Consider the following 24,445-nt stretch of genomic DNA (forward strand, 5'->3'; position numbering starts at 1 on the left):
GAACCATGCAAATGAACTTTTTTCTTAAATATGAGGGGGGCAACAGCCATTAATAAAACACTTATTGTAGTTTCTCCATACCTTTAACATCATGCTTTCATATTTCGCTGCCATTCGTTACAGCCTATGTACTCGTGAGGCATATTGGACACTCATGAAACATGAATTTTGAGCCTAATATAAACCTGTTATGTACATAAAATCACAATTTAATGGCTGCCCACATCTAATCTGTAACATTTACTTTGAAAGGGGGAATAATTTCAGGCTTTGAGGATGATAAAGAGTGATGGAGGGTGCTGTATGGAGAAGCAAGCATGCGTTTCCCATATCAATCAAGGCCTATGGATGGTGAGGCTAGTTAGCAGGTCGTGATTGTTTTGAGGCACTTGGCTGGGGTTCCAGTGTATCCCTGAGGCCTGTCCCTTTTGCTCGGCCCAGTGGGGGGCGAGGTGGCGCCTCGGCAGCCTCAAATCCAGCCCACGTTCATGCGTCCGTTCGGATCCATCACTGCAGGGCGGAGTGGTGGGGCAAGGGCCAGTCTTTGTCCAGCGCTGCATTCTTTGGCCCTTTGTGCACAGACCACAACCATTTAGGGATTTTAAAGGCTCGTTTGCACAATTCCTTTTGTCAGCGACCCTCTGCACAGAAAAGCAGTAGAGGGGGGAGAGGCCACTAGTTTTTCAATGTAAAAGGGGAAAAAAGATGGAAAAAACTAAATGAGAAAAGGGAAAAGGAATAAAAGAGGGGCTAAAAAATGGGGTTTGTTGATGTTCTTTTTTAATTACATGGTGTGGCAATATAAAAAATCGGGGGCCCTTGGCACAATAAATATGCCCCATTTACCCCTCCATTTAAACACTGTCTCACCGTGTCTTCATGAGAGCTTTGGAATTTTTCCATCAGCAACAGGCAGGCATACTTTTCTCATGGCACCGAAGTACATGTTGTAATGGGAATCCAGATACCAGCTCAGACACATCACATGTTCTCATTGAGTAAAACAAATACTAAGCAAAACACGATACCGCGGACCCCTCCTGGCTGTCCATAAGAAAACAGCTTCTTATCAAAGCAGAATATTTTCCCTGCTCTCTACATTCTTTTGAATGGGACAGGCCTCCAAGAATCCTTGGCTGGTTTGTTTTGACTGTGATAAACCTTGTGTATGCGTGTGTATGCTTCTGTTTTCTTACCCAAATCTAGTTGAGTCCTTTATGACGTCATAGATTTGCAATGAATCAGTGATTTACTTAGTTAAACATGCAGTACCGCAACACTTATATCGACAGTAACATGCAACATTGTATTTAGGCATATTAAAACACTACCATTTTTTCAATCTTGTTTAGAATAACCAATATTTATATGTATTGGATCAATATAAAAATTGATCCTTTAATAATCGCAATGTTAGTTCAATGGATTTCCTTTTCAGTACGAGAAGTAAATATAGTAAAAAGGCATTCAGCATACAACAAGTCACTGACAAGTAGTGAAAATGTATTTAAATGTACTATTTGACAGATTCTGCTCATCCATCCTGACTCAATGGTGATTCTGTTGTGTTACAATGTATCAAATCAGAGTTTTTATGTGGTATCAACTACTTCCTTACCCTCAGATGTATTTTCTAAACCAAACTAAGCATTTCTAGTATTGAAGAGTGGCTGATGTGAATTATACCCTGCTCTTGACTATATTTGAGATGGGGCAACTTTGGACCTGACTCCAAAATTCATGTGTAAAAAAATTTAAAAAAATCCTTAAGAGTGTGTACGCTCTGGTTCAAAGCCTTCATTTGGTTTTCAGTACGCACAAAGCCAATTTTAAGGTAAAATATTTACTTACACATCTAATAAATGCTAGTCCTAATAGACTCTCCTAACGTTTTTTCATTTGTAATCAGCTTGCTGATAAATGGGATGCGTGGAGGTGATTTTAGATTTTAGCAAATGTGAAGAAGGTTTTGTGTTTATGTTTGTGTTGTTGTTTAGCGGTCAGTTAGCATTACATTGCACATGAATAGGTGGCCACAGGGGGTAGATGGCAACAAGCTAATCTGATGCTATGGCGAATCCTTAAAGACTCTTCTAGTCCTTTAAAGCACATTGTTATCATCCTGATTGGGTTTAGCACCCAACCAGAAACCAACGCATTCCTTCCCATTGTGTTTCATTCACCAGAAAAGCTGGAGAGAAACAAAAGAGGCTGAGCATCACAATCTGGCCCTATTGTTGCTCATACAGTGACTGGCAGAGTCTGTTAGAAAGTTTTATTGACTGACTTAACACTTGGCTGTGAGGAATTTCAAGATTCAAATACTATTTATTTTTATTCGAGGGGCTTTCTCTGAGTGGGTGCAGATCCTCTGAATTGGGAGGAGAATCCAGTAAGGGTCATTACTTCTGGTTCAAGAGGTCAAAGTTGAAATGACATCCAATGTGGTGATGAAGCAAGAGGAAAAACAAAGTGTTGCTAAGCAACGAGCAAATGGTATTTAGGTTAAGATCAAGCTTTTTAGACAAGCTTTACAGGTGGTCTTGAAAGAAACTTCTGTCGTGCAAATTTGACAGAAGGTTACTCAAGATGTTTGAAATTACAAGTCTGGACAGATGTGACTGGCTTTTCTTCTTAATCTATAGGGACATACGTTTTCTTCTTTGATGTATTCTGTGTCTTTTACCACTTGGACTTTTACCTCATCTTTTCTCAAGATTGTAAATATGCTCTGAGCAGCTTACTTGCACAGGCGTGTTCTTGCGGGATTCCAAGGACTCTGTGTAAAGAAACAAAATGCCGATTTCTGCAATGCGTCGACTGATTTTGTCTTGCAGTATGAGTGAATCTGAACCTGTACAAAAGTAGGGCTCAAGTTTGTCAGCAAGCACCCAGATCTATATATGGATGCACGATGGCACAGCTTTTAAGGAGAAGATGACCTCTGGCTTCTGTAAGCACACATCCTGACCCTGCTACCTCAATATTCATCCCAGTTCTCAGCTGTTGCTTTCCTAGTTCTCTCTTACTCTCTGTTTTTTATTATTGTATGGAGCTGGCCCTTCCAGCAGCAACCCACAGGAAGTCATTCACTTCCTAATTTTCTGCACATCAAACAGGGGTCACCACGGAGACGCAGACCATAAATTCACCCCACCCCTCCCCTCCGATGTGGTGTGATAGTGCAGTAACAGCTGCTTCTAATTGGGGCTGTAGGTTCAAACTGCTAACATATGACTTCCCTCCCATTCAGTAACACGCTGTCTGCCACTGCCAAGGCCGCAACACACAGACCAGATCGCCGGCACAGAGAAGGATGAGGTTTCAGACAGAGGAAGACAGAGAGAGTAGAGATAGTACGGGAAGCTTGGTGTGGTTTTGGGATGAGCTCTGAAGTGGTCCAATGTTTCCCCATCCAACCTCAGAGACCCTCTGTTCAATGGGAGCTCACCCAGATTGAAAAAGAGAAAGAGAGGGGGATGAAAAGAGAAACAGTGGCAGACTGTGATAACAAAGGCAACCACAGTATGGTTTTGTGATGGCTCCCTGGGCGAAAACCAATGAATAGTGCGATCTGGCTGGGCCACGTGTTGCGTGGTCACTAAAATATGGAGTGCTTCTATGAATCTTTTCATGTTTAAAAAAAACCCAATTATTATTTTCTTGCTTTCCTCCAACTCTAGGTCTGGCTATAGGATCAGTTACCAAATAGGTTTCTTTTTTCTGCCAAATGACACTTTAATATATGTACAGATAGATAGATGCTCAAACTGATGTTCATGTGTTAAAGCCATTGAAACATAGTGAGCTATTTGCAACACATGACCATGGGAGAGGTGTCAGAAGAGGAGTCTATAATCCAAAGGGCTCAAGAGGCTTTAGTACCTGCCACTGCAATGTAAATTGGTCCCTCAGAAAGTGAACGAGTCGGCCTATTGTCTCTATTGGCCTCTTGTTAGAGATGCTGCCTGCAGTGTGAATTTGAGTTTGTATACCCGCTCCAGGGTACGTGCATTTGCACTTCCTAGCTTCCCTTAAGTTTACTGCATTTAGCAGGAAACACAATTAGCCCAATCAAAGTGAAAGGAGGGGGTCGGGAGTGGAGGGAGGAGAGTACGTTTTATGAACATGGGTGGTGAAACAGCAGCATTGTGAAGGCAGAGGATATGAGGTGCTGGGCGGCAGCTTTTTGATGTAGAGGAGTCCTTAGCAGGCATCTGACTCTTGTTAAAGTGCACCGACGTACAATTAAAGATATATGGTCCGGGACAGCCGTGTGATTTGGATACATTAGAGGATGAGATTTTAAAGGGAGCTGTTTAAAGGATGGCCAGTAAATACTATTCAGCACTAATGTGTGCTCTGATGTATGCCGTGAATTAGGTATTTTTTAAGAGTGCCATTTTTAAAAGCATGTTAATGGATGTCTATTAAAAAAAAGGATGTTAGGGGGATTAATTACAGGTCCACAAAATGTTGTGTGAGCAGATTTTCATTAGAGGAACAAAGCTACCAATCCAGTTTGTCTTTTATTCTGCCTGTCAGGTTTTCTTGTTTCTTTCCGCACTTCATTTGCTCAAGATACAAAACCTCATTGCTTAAATTCCATAGACATGTTCAGTGAAAGTGTCTCTTGAAACTAACAGGATGTCCTGTTAGTTTCAGGGAACACAAGATTTTAGAGAATGGCTGCCTCACTGTGACATTAAGTCTGCGCCTTGTCTGAATCTAGCTTAGCAGATTAATATGAATTTTGTTTTAATATTTCTAAAAGTTACCTGAAAACAGAATCTTAAAACAAACAAACAAAAAACAACAACAACAAAAACAATAAATATTTAAAGGGTAGAAATAAAATCAAAGTATTATACGCTGAACAAACAACTCATTCCTGAAGAAACTGATTGTTAGACACGTTTGACGCTGGGATACTCATTGGCTGCTGTCCTAAAGTCATTCCAGGTTCCACTCCTGTTGGTTAAGAACAGAAACTGAGGCTAAAATCTGCAGATGCTCGCCAAAACTGGAGAGTAGAAGACTGGAAAAATGTTGCTCGGCTTGATGAGTCTCGATTTCTCCTTTGACATTTAGATGGTAGGGTCAGAATTTGGCTTAACATGAAACGACATGGTGTGAAGGATATTTTTTGGCACAGTTTGGGATGTGTTGGAATAGGACATTCACATCATGGATGTGCAGCTGACAAATTTGCAGCAGCTGTGTGATGCTATCATGTTATCATTGACCAAGAATCTATGAGGAATGTTTCCAGCACCTTGCTGAATCTGTGCCACAAAGAATGAAGGTACTTCTGAAGGTAAATGGGGCTTCAACCTGTAGTAGCAAGGTGTACCTAGCAGGGTGTCTAGTACAGCTTCAGTATAGATGTCATGTCCTGGCCAGTTTAGGCCATCTGCCAGACTGGAGGTGTGAGGATGTGAGTGGGTGCTGTTTGAGGTATAAAAAGGCAAGGGGACTAGCTATTTAAAAAGTTAGTGAATCAGGAAATTCCTCAAACACTCTTGGGGGAGGGGGTGGAGGGTGGCTTAAGCTGACCCTCTGTTTCCAGCGCTCTCATACCCTTATGTGGACTCAAAAGTGGGCTCACTGGATGTCCCTTAGTCAGCACAGGCAGGGGGTGCAGACAAAAGACCCATTCTGCCAACAAAAGGGGGCATTTAGACCGTCACATACCCTGGTGGCTCCAAGGGTGGGGATGTCGGGGGTGCTAGGGAAGCCAAGAGAGCAGAGATAGGAGAGTTTGAAACTTCAATGGAAAAAAGCTTGGTATAGAAAAGGGTCAGTGCTGTCCAAAAGCTAAGCTTACCTATGGGCAGGGACAAAGGTCAGGGAATAGATACACAGAGGAATCCCTGTGGTAATGCTGAGGGAAGCAGAGCCAAAGGGGGCTGAGCCTAATGACTTAAAGACTGTGTTCAATAATTCAGCCTCTTTATTTGTTTCAATTATAAGATTACTTGGCACAGTCGGGCCAAAAACAGCAGGGTCATCTGGCTCATTTGGCAGCACACTTCTCCGGCCAATCAAATAAGCACAAGTGCACAGCCCAGGTAGAATACAGTGTAAGGTGGGTGGTGTGACATTATGGTAATTACCTGAAACAGTTCCATTTAAACTGCTGTTCAGCATCTTTGTGTTAAAGACCTTTAAAGGACCTTTAAAGTTTTTAACCTTGTTTATTTGTCAGTATGATGTAAATGATGAGGGTGAGCATTTCCACCTTGGAAGTGTAGTAACAGTTTAAAAAATTCTGGTTCAGACAGCTAGCATTTTAAACCAAACATCCCTGGGAATCAATCCTGTCAGCTTGCGCTGTGATGCTAACATCTCAAACTGGCAATAATGTTTATAATCATCTATACTTTTCTGATGTTGTTGGGATTGATATGTTAATTTCCATTTAGATACATGATCTTCTTATTGTTCTTCAGAATCTGAGTATTTTAACTGTGTTTGAGTAAAGGTAGCTGCAGGCTACAGCCTTGTTGAGTTAGCCATTTTGATTAGCAGAATGGATTCGTTTCAGTTCACATCTACACATAAGCGCAAACTCCACGAAAGCAGTGGAAGTTATACAGTGTTTCGAAATACGGCACTACTTTTAAAGAGTGACACCCTTTGATCAAGTGCTTGCCTAACATATAGTGTAAATATGCAAATTGTGCTAACCTGCAGCAACTTCAAAGATCGACTTCCATTTAGATAAAGCACACACAAGCTCAAGGGGAAAGTAAAAAAAAGGCACTTTCATCCCCATCGAATGGAGGACATTTTTTTCCTATCCTTATACAGCTCCCAGGTGCCCTGTGTGCCCTCCCTTCCCTTTCTTTGGCCCAAATCAAAGGCTGATACTCTAAACGCGATGAATGACATTGATCTTAATCTGTGAGGAGTAAGGGTAATTTCGATGGGTGTGTGTGTGCGAGTGGAACAGAGAGAAGGTCAGGGGGTCTGTGGAGAGGGGGAAGATGATCTCTGTGCTCCAGCAGGGCACAAAGCGAGGGCGCAAGCTACAGGAGCACCCTCCCGTACAATGCACCCTGAGGATCGTTAAGTGATTGTGTTACAGAGAACAGGTGAACTGCGTCTCTCTGCCTCGTCTTTTATATTTTCCTCTCTATTATGATTTACAGGGCTATTCTTCTCCCCCTGCTGCCCCACCATAACTTGTGCTGTTCTTTTGAAGGCAGGCCTGATCACTGCTATTGTACCTGGCCGGCTTTGAAGTGCCTAAGTCTTAAATGATGATGAGACAAGGAGAATGCTTTTCTCTAACAGCCAGGGTAAAAGAGGCTCTTGTTTCTGACAGGTGTCCTTTATAGAAGGGAGTGTGCTGGACTGGTGTTTTGTTGGGGATCGGGTTCCACCCTTCTCCATCACCTGCTAATTGAATAGCATTAGCTTGCCATCTGTGGAGATTTACTGGAAATGACCTCATTGTTGTGTTTAGATTACAGATTAGTCAATAATGAGGAAAGATGTGCATTGTAAATAAAATCCACTGTTGTGGAATAATAAAACAAAATAATTTCCGGCTTGCTGGTGACAAATTCTGTTATTGTCATTTCAAAATAATCATCCATCTGAGCTTTTGTAAACGGTTTTTACTGACCCAAACAAATGTCTTACTTGATATGATAACTCATCAAAATGTTGCTTTTCCCCAGGATTTGATTGAAGATTCACAGTTTAGCTTATTTACAAATTGTCTTACAGTCAGTTTTGAACTCAGGTGTGAGACTCAAGCCATAATTCATACCATGTATAGGTAGTTATTTTAAAATACATTGATGTGGAAAAGGTCTGTTCTCTATGCATGTTACATTTTTTGTTGTTCAGAATGGAGAAAGCCTTTGAGACTGTAGAAGGTTTATGATTATTGATGATCCATGTCTTATATATAATCCATAGTTCGGTCTTACTATCCCATCTAGTTCCCTTCAAGATTTATACACTCCCATGTTGCATGCTGGGGTTTGTTTTACAAACTGTTATTAAGTACACTGATAACTACTTGTTAGCCACCCTTCAGTCTCCTTTCCTCAACGAGCTAATCTGCCAGTAAGTTATATTTTCTGTAAGGACCTCAGAGTATCTCCCAATATCCTATCAGATATCATCAGATTTGTATTGAGGTTTCTCACGTGGCGTCATGCGCACATTGCTCATGAGTCGTCTGACATACTGGACTTGATACAAAAACTGTTTGCTAGGGAAAAATGTGCATTCCTCAATTCGTTGTCACTGGCTCCTGGAAGTTGCTTTTACTTTGTTTGTAGATAAGTCTGTCACTTCCATCCATAGCAGTCAGTTGAGAGATACACATTTTTTCCTAGCAACAGGTGGTTGCCATGGGGTCGCTGGCCAATCCGTAGGCCTGTGTGACTTTAGCAATAATTTTTCCAGTCGGTAAAACTGTGTGACTGGAACCTTATTCCCTTGATCCTACATTGTCACTATGATAGTGCCAAAATGGCACATTTTTGGTCTGTGGTCATGTGCCCACAAAATCTCAACACTAATCTACAAAACCTGATTATTATATTTTATCCATATCAAATTTAATGTATCATCATGTTGTCTAGCAACCACCTATCTCCGAATCTGGCCATATCTAGCATTTATGCACCTGTAACACCTTTTAAAAGTGCAATATTATTTAAGTTTCACGACAGAAGTTCTAAGTTCATTGTGTCAGGTATAATCATTCACTTGACACTGCCCTCGCTGTGAACATTTATTACCTAATTTATGCTACTTGGCTGACAGTATGTGGTTTTACAGATCCTTTAAATACAAAGAGATAAAAGCTCAAGTGACATTGTTGATATAAATGAACTGCCAGAGAACAAGCACATAATCCCAAAAGATGCCAAGGACTTTTTCATGGTGCAAAGAGGTGATTATCGCATATTTAATCTTAAAACTTGTGGTATGTAGGAAATGATTCCTTGTGAATCAGCTGAGTTGAATAAGATCAGAATCAGAATCAGAATCAGAATCAGAATGGGGTTTATTGCCAAATGTTGAGCAGGTTTACAACATTAGGAAATTGCTGCGGTGCTTCAGTGCAAACATAGTGTCATAAATAGCACTTAAATAGACATGGAAAAAAATAAAAGTAGGGATAAGAATTAAAAGTGCTACGTGGGAAGATATGTGCATGAGATATACATGAGATATATACATGAGAATAAGAATTAAGAGTGCTACGTTGAAAGATATATACATGAATGCAGGTGGTGATCAGTGCCAAACATGGAATGATGCAGTGAACACAGCGTAGGGTCATGTGTTAGTGGTGGGAACAGTCATATGGTTATTGTTCATGTGTCCAACAGCAAAGGGGAAGAAACTGTTCTTATGGCGAGAGGTTCTGGTGCGAATGGACCGGAGCCTCCTGCCTGAGGGGAGCAGGTCAAACAGACTGTGTCCAGGGTGAGAAGGGTCAGCTGAGATCCGAGCTGCACGCCGCAATGTCCTGGAGGTGTACAGGTCCTGCAAAGATGGGAGTCTGCAGCCAATCACCTTCTCAGCAGAGCGCACAACACGCTGCAGTCTCTGTTTGTCCCTGATAGTGGCTCCAGCGTACCACACGGTGATGGAGGAGGTGAGGATGGACTCGATGATTGCAGTGTAGAACTGCATCATCGTCCGTGTTGGCAGGTTGAATTTCTTCAGCTGCCTCAGGAAGTACATCCTCTGCTGGGCTTTCTTGATGACGGAGGTGATGGTGGGCTCCCACTTCAGGTCCTGGGTGATGGTGGTACCCAGGAAGCGGAATGAGTCCACAGAGGTGATGGGGGTGTCAGTCAGGATGATGGGGGGGAGTGGGGCTGTGTGCTTCCTGAAGTCCACAATAATCTCCACTGTCTTCTGGGCATTCAGCACCAGGTTGTTGTGGCTGCACCAGGACACCAGACGTTCAACCTCCCTCCTGTAGGCAGACTCGTCCCCGTCCGAGATGAGTCCAATAACGGTGGTGTCATCTGCAAACTTGATTAGCTTGACAGACTGGTGGGTGGAGGTGCAGCAGTTGGTGTACAGGGAGAAGAGCAGAGGAGAAAGAACACAGCCCTGAGGGGAGCCGGTGCTGATGGTCCGGGAGTCCGAGACATTCTTTCCCAGCCTCACATGCTGCTTCCTGTCCGTCAGGAAGTCAGTGATCCACCGGCAGATGGGATCAGGCACATTCATCTGGGAAAGCTTGTCTCGGAGATGGTCTGGAAGGATGGTGTTGAAGGCAGAGCTGAAGTCCACAAACAGGATCCTGGCGTAGGTTCCTGGGGAGTCCAGATGCTGCAGGATGAAGTGTAGGGCCATGTTGATGGCGTCGTCTACAGACCTGTTGGCTCTATATGCAAACTGCAGGGGGTCCAGGAGGGGGGCCGTGAGGGTCCTGAGATGGGAGAGAACTAGGCGCTCAAAAGACTTCATGACCACAGATGTCAGAGCCACGGGTCTGTAGTCATTTAGTCCAGTGATCCTAGGTTTCTTGGGGACAGGGATTATGGTGGAGGACTTGAAGCAGGCAGGCACATGACATGCCTGCAGTGAGGAGTTGAAAATGCCAGAAAACACTGGGGCCAGCTCGTTTGCACAGTGTCTGAGGGTGGCAGGAGACACATCGTCTGGGCCGGGAGCTTTTCGAGCATTCAGACTCTTAAACTGCTTCCTCACATCTGCTTCATGAATATGAAGAGTTGTGGTGGGAGGAGGTGGTGTGAAATCCTCTTTTGTGTGGGGTGAGGAGGGGGGTGTTGTAGGTGAACGGTTTGAAGGTGGTGATGGCTCTATGGAGGGGGGAGAGGTGGGGGAATGAGTGTCCAAAGTGTCTCTATTGTTGGGGCCGTTGGAGGTGTGAAGGCTGCCTGATGGCTCGTCAAAACGGCAGTAGAAGTCGTTAAGGGTGTTGGCTAAGAGCAAGTCATCAGTGGAGTGGGGGGTTTTAGGCTTGTAGTTTGTGATATTCCTAAAACCTTTCCACACAGAGGCCGAGTCATTCTCTGAGATCTGCTGCTGCATCTTCTCAGAGTGCTGATGTTTGGCAATGTCCACTTCTTTAGTGAACCTGTACTTGGCCTCTCTGTAGCAGTCCCTGTCTCCGCTTCTGAACGCCTTTCTCTTTTCCAGCCACAGCTTTTTGAGTTTAGGAGTAAACCAGGGTTTGTCATTGTTATAACTCACCCTGGTGCGTGATGGCACAATGCTGTCCTCACAGAAGTGGATATAGGAGGTGACAGTGTCCGTAAACTCGTCCAAGCTGTTAGAGGCAGCCTTCAATGTGTCCCAGTCTGTGGTCTCCAAACACGTGCGAAGCTCCTCCACAGCCTTGTTGCTCCACAGTTTTTTAGTCCTCACGACAGGTTTGGAGAGCTTCAGCCTCTGTCTGTACGCGGGGATTAGGTGGATCATGAGGTGGTCAGAAAGTCCGAGTGAAGCGTGGGGCACCGCGCGATAGGCCCCGCTGATCGTGCTGTAACAGTGGTCCAATGTCCTCTCCTCTCTGGTCGGGCATTTAATATACTGCTTATATTTTGGAAGCTCGTGGCTCAGATTGGCTTTGTTAAAGTCCCCAAGAGCAATGATGAGAGAGTCCGGGAATGTCCGCTCCGTGTGGAGAATCTGCTCCGCGAGTGCGCACTGAGCTGCCTGCGCATCTGCGTCTGGCGGGATGTAAACAGCGGCCAGGATGAATGAAGCAAACTCCCGCGGAGAATAAAACGGTTTGCAGTGGATAAAAAGATATTCCAGAGAGGAAGAGCAGTGCTGAGCAATCACTGTCACATCTGTGCACCAGCCACTATTGATGTAGAAGCAGAGACCTCCACCTTTGGACTTACCGGAGAGAGCGGCCTGCCGGTCCGCGCGCAGCAGATGGAAGCCCTCCAGCTTGAGCGCGCAGTTTGGGATGTTCTCACTGAGCCACGACTCCGTAAAACATAAGACACAGGAGGAGGCAAAGTCTCTGTTCATGCTTCTCATCAGGGCCAGTTCGTCAATCTTATTCCCGAGTGAGCGTACATTAGAAAGGAAGATCCCAGGAAGAGCAGTTCGCAGTCCGCGTCTCCTCAAACGCACGAGTGCGCCGGCTCGCTTCCCTCTCTTTCGGCGTCTCGCTTTCCTGGTCAGAGTCAGCAGTAAATCTGCCGCAGATGCGACAAATATTGGAAATAAATCCACAGGCGTTGTAGTCCTGTAGTTAAGGAGCTCTTCTCTGGTGTACGAGTATCCAGAGGAGTGCCCAGACACAGAAGAAATGCACAAAAACAAAACAAAAGTAACGCACTGAAGCACCAGGGCGACCATCCGCGGCGCCATCTTGGTTAGAAGATGTTCAAGGACAGATTTTTTTAATAGCTTCTTTTAATCCATGAACACCAAAGGTAGTGTATGAAATCAGAAATATCAACCAGAATGGAACCCTGACAGACTTAATTCATGTGCAAACAAATTACATCAGCTGTTATCTCTTCATTAACTCCAGTCTAAACACTGCATCCTTGTTTGGTGTGTGTGTGTGTGTGTGTGTGTGTGTGTGTGTGTGTGTGTGTGTGTGTGTGTGTGTGTGTGTGTGTGTACTGATGTGTGGGTGACACTGCAATAGTTGGAGTATGCATAGCGGTTTGTGCACAGTAGTGCATGAAGGCACTCATATCTGTGTCTGTGCGTGTTTGTGTAACACAGTTTTGCATCAATGATTCCAAATCCAGCCTCGAGTGCACATTCAGATAGAGGCAAAACGCAGGCCGCTGCTGGGCACGGCCATCTGGGCCCAGCCCCGGGCGGGTATTCTCTGGAGTGGGGGGTGTTTGAGCTGTTGTGGGGGGTGGAGGTTTCACGATAGTATTACAGGATGGTTAGTGTGTGATTAGGAGGTAGAGTAGAATAAATATACCCCTCCTCCATTCCATCCTTCCGCCTCAAGCTTGCGGTATGATGGAGAGGGGGAGACTGAACACACAGCTGTCCTCAGCCATTATCAGTGATGGATGAAGCCAGAGCAGAGCATCAATGGCATGCTGCACACTCACTCGAATGTGTCAGTGTATTGGGCTGTGTATCTTATTTAACTTTGTGTGCACAAGAGAGATAGAGGAAGAATGGAAAGAGAAAAAGGAATTTGGATAACATACTGGAAATATCTTGATGATGTAATTAATCACTCATTTGTTGTAGATGGCAGAATAAGTGAAACAAATGAGGAAATATAAGCCTGATACACCTTTTACAGCAAATCGTGTATTTTGAGTTGCTGAGGTGTTATCTCTGACCATGATATCCCATTTTCTTCAGCAGCAGGTGGTTGTAGCAATGGTTCCAGCACAAAAACTGGAATTTCCAGTGCTTTTATTCAGTTTTTCCCCACAGAGTTTTACAGTGGCAGACACATAATTGCAATATTAACCAATTACATTTGAGACAATGGAAAGCTGTGGTGTCCAAAAAGGAGGAAACTATTGTACATTTAAAATAGTTGCAGACAATTAGGAGGAAGAGGTCAATTGTACAAATGCATATTCTTATTAAACGATGTGATCTTTTCAGCAACCAAGCTTGAAAACTGTTTTGCCCATTCAGGATTGATGAAATCAAATCAAAACATCTGAAAATAAAAGGATTAATAAATGCACCAACATAGATAAAAAGGACAGACTAGAATTAGGTCTCATCTAGCTTGCGTGCAATTGACCAACCAGCTTTGCAAGACAAGTGGAAATGGTTTTATATAACACTTTTCTAGTCTTGCTGACGACTGAAAGAGCTCTACCGCGCATCCATGGCCAGTTGAGAATCATCTCACTCAATCTGATAACACTAATAAAGGAGCACTTTAAAGTGCCAATTTTGGCCGTAGCTTTGTCCTTATATGCGCTTGTATTTATCAATGAACAGCTGTTTACCTGCCAGAAAACCTGAGAAAAACCCCTGACCTGAGTATTTTTCTGAGTTCAAATCAATATCAAACAAGGACAGATTGGAGGACATTGGACATTGAAATGTGTGTGGAGGAGTTGTAAAATAAGACATTTGTTTGATGTATAATCCCAGATGGATGTTAAATGTTACCAATAGTGCAAACGTCCAGCAATAACCAGTGCACTGGTGGATTGTATCTGAAGTGTCTCTTTGAGGGAGGGGGCATTAAATCAAATCCAATAATGTTCCCTGCTCCTGGTCCACCAATTAAAGTAATCAATGCCATGCCTGAGTTACCACAGCATCATAGTCTCAGGCTGTTCTGTAGACCTTCATTCCCATCAGCCCGGCTCGTGAATACTACTGCCTTACTCTTACGACCGTTAAAGCTCTCTCTGAATCTGATTCTTCTGTAATTAACCCCTGTGTGTAATCCTGAGAGCTTGCTGATATCCAAAATGCTAACTCGATCCCCAACCAAGGTTTCCCTGATTAGATTAGCGTGCGCTGACTCATATTCGAACAATGCTGTCGTCTGACTCAACAGCTGTCAAACACAAGAGATGGGCATAAGCCGCCAATTAAATATGCTAATGTATTTCATCCTCTTAGATAGGCGAATTATGTGTGTGAATAGGCTGGATTCAGGCTATTTGTCCTAATTTTCTTCAGTAATTAAAAGCTTTATTTCACCACTGTCAGGTTGTCAGTGCATACCTTTCAAGAACGGTAACAACTGCAGGAAGAAAGGGTGTAGCTGTGGAGTGAATTTGTTTTAACCAATTTAATAAGACGCGGTGATTTGCATCTGAGTTGAGTCTGCGTGCAGAAGCAGGCTGGTATTATTAAAATTGAGACTGGTGGTTCTATCTGAAGCTCACTGATCCATCGAAAAGAAGTGACAGCAAAGGCAGACAAGCCTGTAATGGACTGGTCATGGACCAAAGGCCCACCAGAGAATATCTTCTTACAAAGACACAAAAGGGCTTGTAGAGAATGCATACAGAAGGAAAAATAGCTAAACTATCAAATTTTCACATGGTTCTTAATGGTCAGAGTGAATCACATAACATGATGTCTTACAAAAAGAGACAGACCCATCTTTTATTTCCTTCAAAATTGACCGTGACGCTTCAGTAGCAGTTGCTTTGTTTTACACACATCTATGATCTATTGTCTGAAATCCTTTTCACAGGTCCAGATTTGCCACCTACTGACCCCCTCATCTTTTTCTCTCCCCATGTTGTGCAGATGAACACTGGTCCAACTGATAATGATGGGGGATATTGAAAGACGAGTAACCCTGCCGTTTCCCTCTCTCTACGATTCATTAACCCGATTTCCACTGAGCTCTGTCCCACATGTGTCAGCGCCTGCTGAGGATTCTGCTGACCCGCGCGGCCCCCGTCCTCTGCCCTGTCGCACACCAGCTCGCCATCAAACCGACAGATAACTGTCGAGAAGCAAGCAAGGTCGGCCCTGAAGTGTTGATAGCCTCCATGCATATCCTATAGCCACTTTCAGGTCCCAGATGTAGGATAGCAAATCTATATTGCTTTATGTTAATTCAGGCAATTATTTTAAAGTGAGCAAAGAAGGCATCGATGCTGTTTGTAAGAAGAATACATGAAAACATCAGGTATCTAAGCTTGTAGCACAATACAAAAGGTCACGTGTGGCTTCCAAAGAACAGATTGCAGCAATCACATGTCATTGCAATTCACTATTAATATCTAAAATAGGCACTTTGTACTTGAGTTGTTTTCATAGTATTAGTAGCACTATAGTTTCTCTTATGTATTCCATTTCATGCTGCAGAGATGATTAATTAGACTTTGCAAAAGTACTCGCATGCTTGCTAAAGTAGAGAAAATAAATCACAAACTCTTCATGCCTTACATGTGTGAAACAGAGGGAAAAGAAAGAATAAATGAAGTTCAAAGTGGTAGACTGCACTCTTTTAGATTCAGTAGTATCAAAAGCAACTGCTACACTCTCGTGCTGTTTTACACAAGCTTTAATCCAACTACCCTTGTTTGAACTTAGTTTTCTTTTTAGAGCAACAACAAATCCAAGTTTAATGTCTGTATTGTTTCCTTGTTGGCGGTGTGGGGGCAGGCTCTTGCTGAAAAGGCAAAACACTCCTAAACCACTCGCACTACATCCCCGTACATCCTGTTCTCACCCCCAGTCCAGACCTTGTGCACAATCAGTCAACAGCACTTGTTTCCAAAACAATTCTGGTTTATCCAGATGTTCCCTTTGCAGTCTTCAGTGACTTTTTAATTAGGTAAGGTGTCTTCCCCTGACTCTTTTATATATTAAGTGTGTCCACAGGGCATCAGCACACTACAACCATACAGAGGTTTGATCTTTCTTTTTTTACCCAATGTACTTCTCATTTTTATGACAAGTACATGTATGTTATTCACAATGTCTTGATTTCAAACGTTGATTTGATTGGCTAGTAGCATCACTTATCAACTCTTCAGTGCAAGCAGTTCAGTTTGGCAATGTTATTCAACATGAATCTTAAAGATTTAAAAATATTTGTCTAATATGTTCACATAGAGTCTAAATATGGACTATATTAGTCTCTGTTGGTTTGTCCACTAATTGGAGTTTCTGATAAAGCACTTCACGTTTAGCGCCCATTTTTGCTGTACTGATCGTGCGCTTTTGACACAGTTTTGAAGTAGCTGGCAAACCTTGCCCCAGTCAAACACATACTCATTGATTGGCAGCAAAGCCCGCAAGGGAGTCTGGGAGGCTTGATCAATACGTCTCTCACTGAGTTCTACCTTAGTACCAGAGAGTTTCCCAGCCAGCCATCTATTAAGCATGTGTTGGTGCATGCAGAGGATGGTTTAGTTTACTCTAATTTGTTTTACAGGCAGAGGGTGTTTATTGGACCAGAAAAACATTTGTTATCTTTTTCCTCTGGAGGAACAGTCATGAATCAATCTCACTTCAAATGTACAAACACAGAAGCGCCCCGGTGATTACCCCAAATAAACACACGTACAATGGGATAAGTGTACACACACGTATGCACAGAACAACATGGGGATTGCGCAAATGCACACAGCATTCCTTTGGAAAGATATACATGGAGAAAAACATTCTTTGAAAGCCTCGTAATTAGTTTAACACATAGGACATCATGTGTTTTTGTTTCCGCTGTATATATTCACAGTAGTTGTATTAGGTGGCTTATTTATACTAAACACAGCACACTTTATGTTTCATCTTGTGCCCCACCCATGTGTAAAAGGATTTGTATAACAATGATGAAATGCCGGTGCTGGTGACTCTTATAAATCAAGCAGTAAAACAACGGTTACACACAGCAGGCTAGTAGTAACATGGAGCTCAAAGGTCAGTAGTTAATTCCTTTACAATTACTCGTTGCAACACAGTTATACTGAAGACAAAACAACAAAAACAACTTGTGTTTAAGTGTTCTGCAAACAAGTGTCTGTGACAAATTAAAGAAGGTCTTTACTTGTCCAGAGATTGTGTGTATAGATTGTGGTATAGATTCAAGAAACATTCCTCAGAGATTTTGGTCCATCCATGATGCAAATCTCCCACCACATCCCAAAAGTACTCTACTGGGTTGAAGTCTCACAACTGTGAAGGTAATTTGAATACAAAGAACTTGTTGAAATTGACATGTTTAAGACCATTTGAATGTCACTGCAAAAACTAAGAATCATCAGACCATTTTTCCAATTTTCTGTTGTCAAACTTTGGTGAACCCATGTGGACTGTAGCCTCAGTTTCCTTTCCTAAGCTGACAGGAGTAGCACCCAGCTTGGTCTTCTGCTGCTCCAGCCCATGAGACTCAAAATTCGTCATTGTCCATAGTCAGAGATACTCTTCGGGATAACCTGGTTGTTGGTTTTCCCAATATGTTCTGCCGACCAGAAATTACAGGAATACGAGTGGGTGGATCTCTGATTAGTTTTTAAACCCCGTTTACTATTGCCAGTGTCACTCAGTATAAATCAGACCACTCATTCTCTTCACGCCACCGGGTCAAAAGACAGGTTTTTAATTCTCGGCTACCCCTGGATAAGAAAACACAATCTCCACATCGACTGGTCAGGACACAAGGTTACAAGCTGGAGTCTATTCTGCCTCACTTTTCTTCAGCTCTGTTCTCAGGAACATCAGAAGCATCTCCTGCTGTACCTTCACCACCAGATCTCACCTCAGTCCCCAAGGAATATCATGACCTCCAGGAGGTCTTCAGTAAGGATAAGGGGTTGTCCCTTCCTCCCTACAGAGCGGAGGAAAGATGCAGTTTGCATGTTCTCCCCATGTTTGTGTAGGTCCAGGTACTACAGCTTCCTCCCACAGTCCAAAGACATGCAGTTAGTGGGGATAGGTTAACTGGAAACTCTAAACCTCCCATAGGTGTGAATGTGAGTGCGAATGGTTGTCTGTGTCTATGTGTTAGCCCTGCGACAGACTGGCGACCCTGAAAAAGAATAAGCAGCAGAGAATGGATGGATGAATGCTAAGAAAGATAAGACACTCCGTCCGTGTATTGACAATAAAGGTTTGAATAGGATCACAATTAAAACCAAATACCCTCTGCAGAAAAACTGTCCCTGCAAGAATTTAAGCCTGAAGTGAAAGGCCCACTCCCACATCCCAAAAACACCTTCGGTGGTTCCCTCAGTTTCACTAACTTCTGCCGTCTCTTCATTCAGAATTACAGCCAGATAGCCACATCAATCACTCATTTCACTTCCACCCAGATGCCATTTACCTGGTCTCTTGATACTGAAGCAGGCTTCATTAAATTAAACTTGTTCAGTTCCACACTCCTTTTGATTCACCCCATACCACAAAACCATTCATAGTGGAAGTAGACGCTTGGCTTGTGCCTTCTTCTTGCCTCCCTCCAGCCAAGAGAAATTATGATGTGGGTGACGAAGAACTGTTGGAATCCAGGCTCCAGGATGTCAAGCCCAATGCCTTGTCCCGCCAGTTCGTCACCAACACTGACCCACCTGAGACTGCCGCATTCCTTCCTGCCACCTGCAAGGTGCCTTTCGACTCCTAGGACATCGAAGATGCCATCCGCGAGGCCCTTTAGGATGAGCCTGACCTATGTACCAGTCCACCTGATCGCTGCTACGTCCCGACTACAGCACGTTCAGCAGTCATCCATTGGGCTCACACCTCTAAATTCGCCACCCTGGAGTAGGTAGGACAATTTCATTAATCAAAAGTCACTTTTGGTGGGAAAGTGTGGAAAGAAGTGTCAAAGGCTATGTAGCTGCTGCACCATCTGTGCACTCAATGACCATCAGGTTTGCTACAACAAGTAACAACCCCATAGCTTTAGATTTTGTTACCAGGCTGCCTGTTTCCTCCGCAAAGTCCGTAATTCTTTCTTTTATTGATAGGTTTTCCAAGTCAGCCCATTTTATTGCCCTAGACAAACTCCTAATTGATCATGTATTCAGGCACCACGGCATCCCTACGGCAATTGTCCTCAATCCACTTCACAGGTCTGGAAGACCTTCTGTACTGCTCTTTGAGCCAAAGTCAGCCTCAGCTTTGGATATCACCCACAATCTAATGGACAGACCAAGAGGCTCAGCCAGGTGTTGGAATCAGCCCTCCACTATGTCACCACACAAAACCCGGTAATTTGGTCTCTGAATCTTCCTTGGTTAGAGTATGCACAAATTGACTTAACTCATCTAGAGCCTTTTGAAGCCTCTCTGGGTTATCAGTCATCCCTGTTTCATGAGAATGATGTTGATCTTACATTTGCACTCCGACTTAGGAAATGGTACTAAAGGCTGTCGCTACACAGATGAGAACTAAGAGCACCCACTTCAAAGTACACTCCAGGCCAAAAAATGACTCGCTGCTAGGGACGTTCCCCTCAGGCCATTCACCCACAAGCTCACCCCAAGCTACACTGGACCCTATGAAGCTGAGACTGTCACCAGTCCTACGGCAGTTTAACTTAAACTCTCTGCATCTATGTGCATACATCCCACGTTCCATGTTTCCCAAGTCAATCCCGTGGACTCTAGTCCCCTGCCCCCGCCACATACTCTTGTCTTGTATTTGCTTCTCTGTGTTAATAATAAAGCTTGTGAAAACCTTAACACTGTTCCATTTGTGTCTGCACTTGGGTCCACTCCCACATAATGGCCTCCGAGCCCTCTTGACACTAGTAGCTTAATATTCTTTTAAACTTTTAGAAGTTCAGCAGCTGACAGCAAGTTCAGGCTGGTTTGTGGCATTCTTGTGGCTTTAACTGTTAGATGTCATAGAAGCTGAGGCAGTTGGCACAGCTGGCTAATTGTCTGTGGCTCATAACAATGACTTGAAAGAAATATGTAACTTATGTAAGAGGAAGGCACTTAAATGATCAATACCCCCTAAACAGCTACATTCAAGATCAATATAGTGTAAGGATTTGCCAGGGGAATGGATTAATGGAGGAAGTGTATAAATGTCAGCGTAGACACATCACTGAATATATGTGCATTGGATGAGTGTTGAAACAAAATTTACTGGCCCAGAGCTGTTTGCGTAATTACTGATGTGGTAAGGCTTTTCCTCTTTGTTTTCTTTCTATTGTTGCCACTCTCTCTCTTCCCATCTTGTCTTAATCATTACCTTTTCTTACTTTTTATCGCTCTTTCTTTTTCAGTCTTTCTTAACTGCCCTCCTTCACTTTTGCTTTCTTGTTGTAGGTGCTGTGTTGTGCAGCCAAAGCCGTTTCTTCCTCAGAACGCACTCTTGAAAGGCTATTCATGTATTCTTCAATGACACCCTATTACATTTGTGTGAGAGGCTGTGTGTGTGTGTGTGTGTGTGTGTGTGTGTGTGTGTGTGTGTGTGTGCGCGTGTGTGTGAGTGAGAGAGAGAGAGAGAGGGAGAGAGGGAGATGCAGAAAGAAAAATAAAGAGAGAGAAAGGTATTCCAGGGGGGCCATGCTACAGTGCCATCTGTATGCAAATCTCCTCAGACTTTGGTAAACTTTGATCAAACACTCAGGCCTTCTTTTCTCTTGCTGTACTCCCTCCCTCTTTTCCTCCCTCCCACTCTTGCTTAGCTGTCCACTATGTGTTCTGCAATTACTGTAGCTCCACAGCTCTTTGTCACGGCTGCATATTACTCAGCTAGGGCAATGAGTTCCCTGGAGGAACTGCCTCCACCACGCGCACACCTCCATGTTTTCTGCCCCAATACCCCCCGATACCCTCCTTGTTTCAGGCTGTACCTACAATAAGCCCAACACACACCATTTCTGAGCACCTGCGACCGTGCTGGACTCCATAACAGATGGTGACACCCCTTCACCCCCATCCCCTGCCCCTTACACGCATGCACGACACACACAGATAAAGGGGCTCTCGCCATACGGAGCTTATTGTGGCACATGTGTGATGGGCATGCCATTGCGCAGAGCTTGGCCACATTTCATGCACACACACACACTTGTGCATGGATACATACGCTATTGTATTCCTACATTTAGGAAGGTTAATATGTTGAATACAGATCTGGTGTCCAACAGCACAATGGAAACGTTGTGGCTAGTCTTAATGGCGGGGGTAATGAAGATCTCAAAGTAGATGACACAAACCCGCAACATGCCACACCATCTCCTGTGTAGCTTTAATGCACATCCATCAGTGGGGTCTAAGCCCATTAGAGTTGCATCGTGTGTGTGTGTGTGTGTGTGTGCCTGTGTGTGTGTGTGTGTGTGTGTGTGTCTGAGCAGTTCAGGCCAGGCAGTCAGCAGGCAGAGAGATAATGGATATTAATCAGGCAAAAGCCATGGCCATATGTCTGTTTAACGCAGAAGATGGCTACTCCCTTCTAAAACAATTAGCCTCATTTTAGAGAGCAGATAGCTTAGCAGGGAGCGTGAATGGCTGTCTGTTGCTCTGTGTTAGCCCTGTCATGGACTGGTGACATGTCAAGGGTGTACCCTTAGTCTCGCCCAAAGTCAGCTGTAATATCCACCCCACTAATGTCAGGTTGGCTAAGTTGTTAAGGGAAAAGGTTGTTAAATTGCAACTGGAACATGTGAGATTCAAGAAGAAGCATGTAAAACAATGCATGAGCATATCTGAGCCAGTCAGGTTTATCTGTATTGGCAGGGGGTTTGGTGCTGAACACTATGAGGTGAAATTAAAGTTAATCTTACCATCTGAACCAAACAACTTCTCTCTGCTGTGATATGTTGTTTTTCTTTTTACCCCCATTTATTTTTCTGCGTTATTGTCTATGAGCTTGTTTTTATCCTATAACCAGACAGGATAAGTCATTAGGCAGATGGTAAGGGGAAGTCCCATGAGAGGACACACACATGCACGCACACACAGGGTCTCCTATCCTGTACGCACACATGTACAGTTAGTATGCACAAAGACACCAGACCCCTGTTATGTAATCCACCAGTGCCACTCCCCCACTGAGAAGCTCAGTGTTGTACTGTCTCAACTCCCAAACAAAGTCATCTGTCTTCATATACCCCTGTCTCTCACATAGGCCTCGTACCTTAGGACCATCTTGGTTCTGCAAGTAGCTAAATGACAATTGTGCTTCTGAAAAATTAAACGCCGGAGTGTTCGTTCTAGAAAGGAAGTAATATATCACTTTTGGTGAAAGAGAAACAATCATTGATCATGTTGTCCTATCTATTTTTTTAAAGGGATTACTGCAATTCATCAGCAGTGTGTATTTTATGTTGTATTAGTGCACTTCTCTCTTTCTTATACCCTCTGTGAGCACACTGCTGTGCTAAATGGCTATACAGACCGTGGCAACAGATTTCTCTTTCAGCCATCTCCAGAGAGCGCCTGAACAGGCTCGTGAAAGGCGCATATTTGGGCTAAGGCCCAACACAGGATGCACAGAGGGAAGGAGGAGAGAGAAAAAGGGGAAGAGCAGGTGGGGAGGGGCAAAGCCATGTGGCCTATGTTGGTAAACAGTATCCAGCCTTGTCCTGGCATCGTGGCAGGCAGCGCACAACACCGGAGATATCAGGCGCCGGGGCCACACACAGACCACAACAAAAGGTAGACACACATTTGCATTCATACACACACACACTCGGGCAGAAATACACAGACTACTAACAGACAAATAAAAGCCTCACTCTCGTGTCTGCCACTCAGCAGCTGCTCCAGTTTCCATAGCAACAGCCTGAACAATGTAGTAGGAAGAGCTGCGCTGGTGAGAGAGGAAAATAGAGAGGTGTGTGTGTCTGTGTGTGTGTGTGTGAACTGAAGTGAGTGAGTGTGTAGGTGTGTGTGTGGGTGGGTGTGAGAGGCTATGCAGGGGGAGGTAGCTGCAGGGTGCGGAGACAGAGAGCATTCAGAAGACACTCGCTTTCTTTGTCAGGATGAGTCTTTGAGAGCAGCACAACAAATACAGAAATGTGGAGGCAAACAGGGAAGTAAACAGATTGAGGCAGATATGAAAGGGTGACGAGGTTAAAAAAAAAAAAAATCCACAAAGGCAAAGATGAAGATTTTATGATATCTATTTATTTTTCAAAATGAGGTATTTCAAAGTGCTATGAGTTGCAGCACTAAATGTACATTTTAAATTGAAAAAAAAACAAAACAAACAAACACAAAAAAACAAACATCTTATATCTGTTTACCCAGTTCTATGCACCCGATAGCAAATATAAACAAAAAAAAAGGAAGAAAGAAAAAAAAAGGCCAGGTACATGAGGATAGAACACATTTTCTGTACAAAAGAATTATTTGAGATAGAAGAAAAAATGACGAGATAAAGTGATATCTACCAGGAACTCATTTTCATACGAAAATATAAGTATCAAATTTAGTATGTATCAGGTTCACACTAAAAGCATAAAAGGTGTGTTGAATTAGTAATATAATACAATACAAAGAAAGGGAAGAGAAAGAAAACAATATATTGTTATATTACAAAGTTTCATGACTCTCAAAATTGAGGCCTTACAGTACTTTTAAAGGTATATAAACTTCCAGTCTAAATGTTGGCAGCTTTCTGACATGTGTATATATATATAAAAAAAGAACAAGGACAAACTGTATTACAAAACAAGGCAGATCTGAGTGTATTTTGTCTGTACACTATTGTTATATACAAAAGTGTCGGCTAGCAAGGTGCGCAGTTATACATCCACTGACTTGGTTTGAGCACCAGTGTGAGAAGAGTGAGGGAAAGAGGACCTGTAGTGGCATTGTTTATGTGACACCTCAGTCATCAGTCTTTTCAGTTTTGCAGTGGTGAAGGCAAAGTAAGTGTGCACTTCTTCTTGTACATGAACTCTCCAAGCAAAGTGCCCTCCAACACCCGTCCCTGTGGGAATAACTAGATTCCAGGCTGGTGTCACAGTGAGTACAAAAAAAGTACAAATAGAAATTATATTTTTTCAAAAACAGAAGAAGGGAAGACCAAAAAAAGTGTCCTCTCTCCTTCCTCATGCTTTTTTGTTTTTCGTGTGTGTGTGTGT

The 24,445-nt window shown here is 43.4% G+C and overlaps 1 long non-coding RNA gene across 1 annotated transcript in view; it reads left to right on the forward strand.

Moving 5' to 3' along the window:
• LOC143412773 (uncharacterized) overlaps window positions 1–16,416 on the forward strand; it is an 87,760-nt gene extending 71,344 nt beyond the window's left edge. The window contains exon 3 of the long non-coding RNA XR_013093313.1: window positions 15,193–16,416. This is a non-coding gene — a long non-coding RNA (uncharacterized LOC143412773). The remainder of the gene's footprint in view (window positions 1–15,192) is intronic.
• The last annotated feature ends 8,029 nt before the right edge of the window (window positions 16,417–24,445 follow it).

This window comes from Maylandia zebra, linkage group LG15 (assembly GCF_041146795.1).
Source record: "Maylandia zebra isolate NMK-2024a linkage group LG15, Mzebra_GT3a, whole genome shotgun sequence".
Taxonomy (NCBI): Eukaryota; Metazoa; Chordata; class Actinopteri; order Cichliformes; family Cichlidae; genus Maylandia; species Maylandia zebra.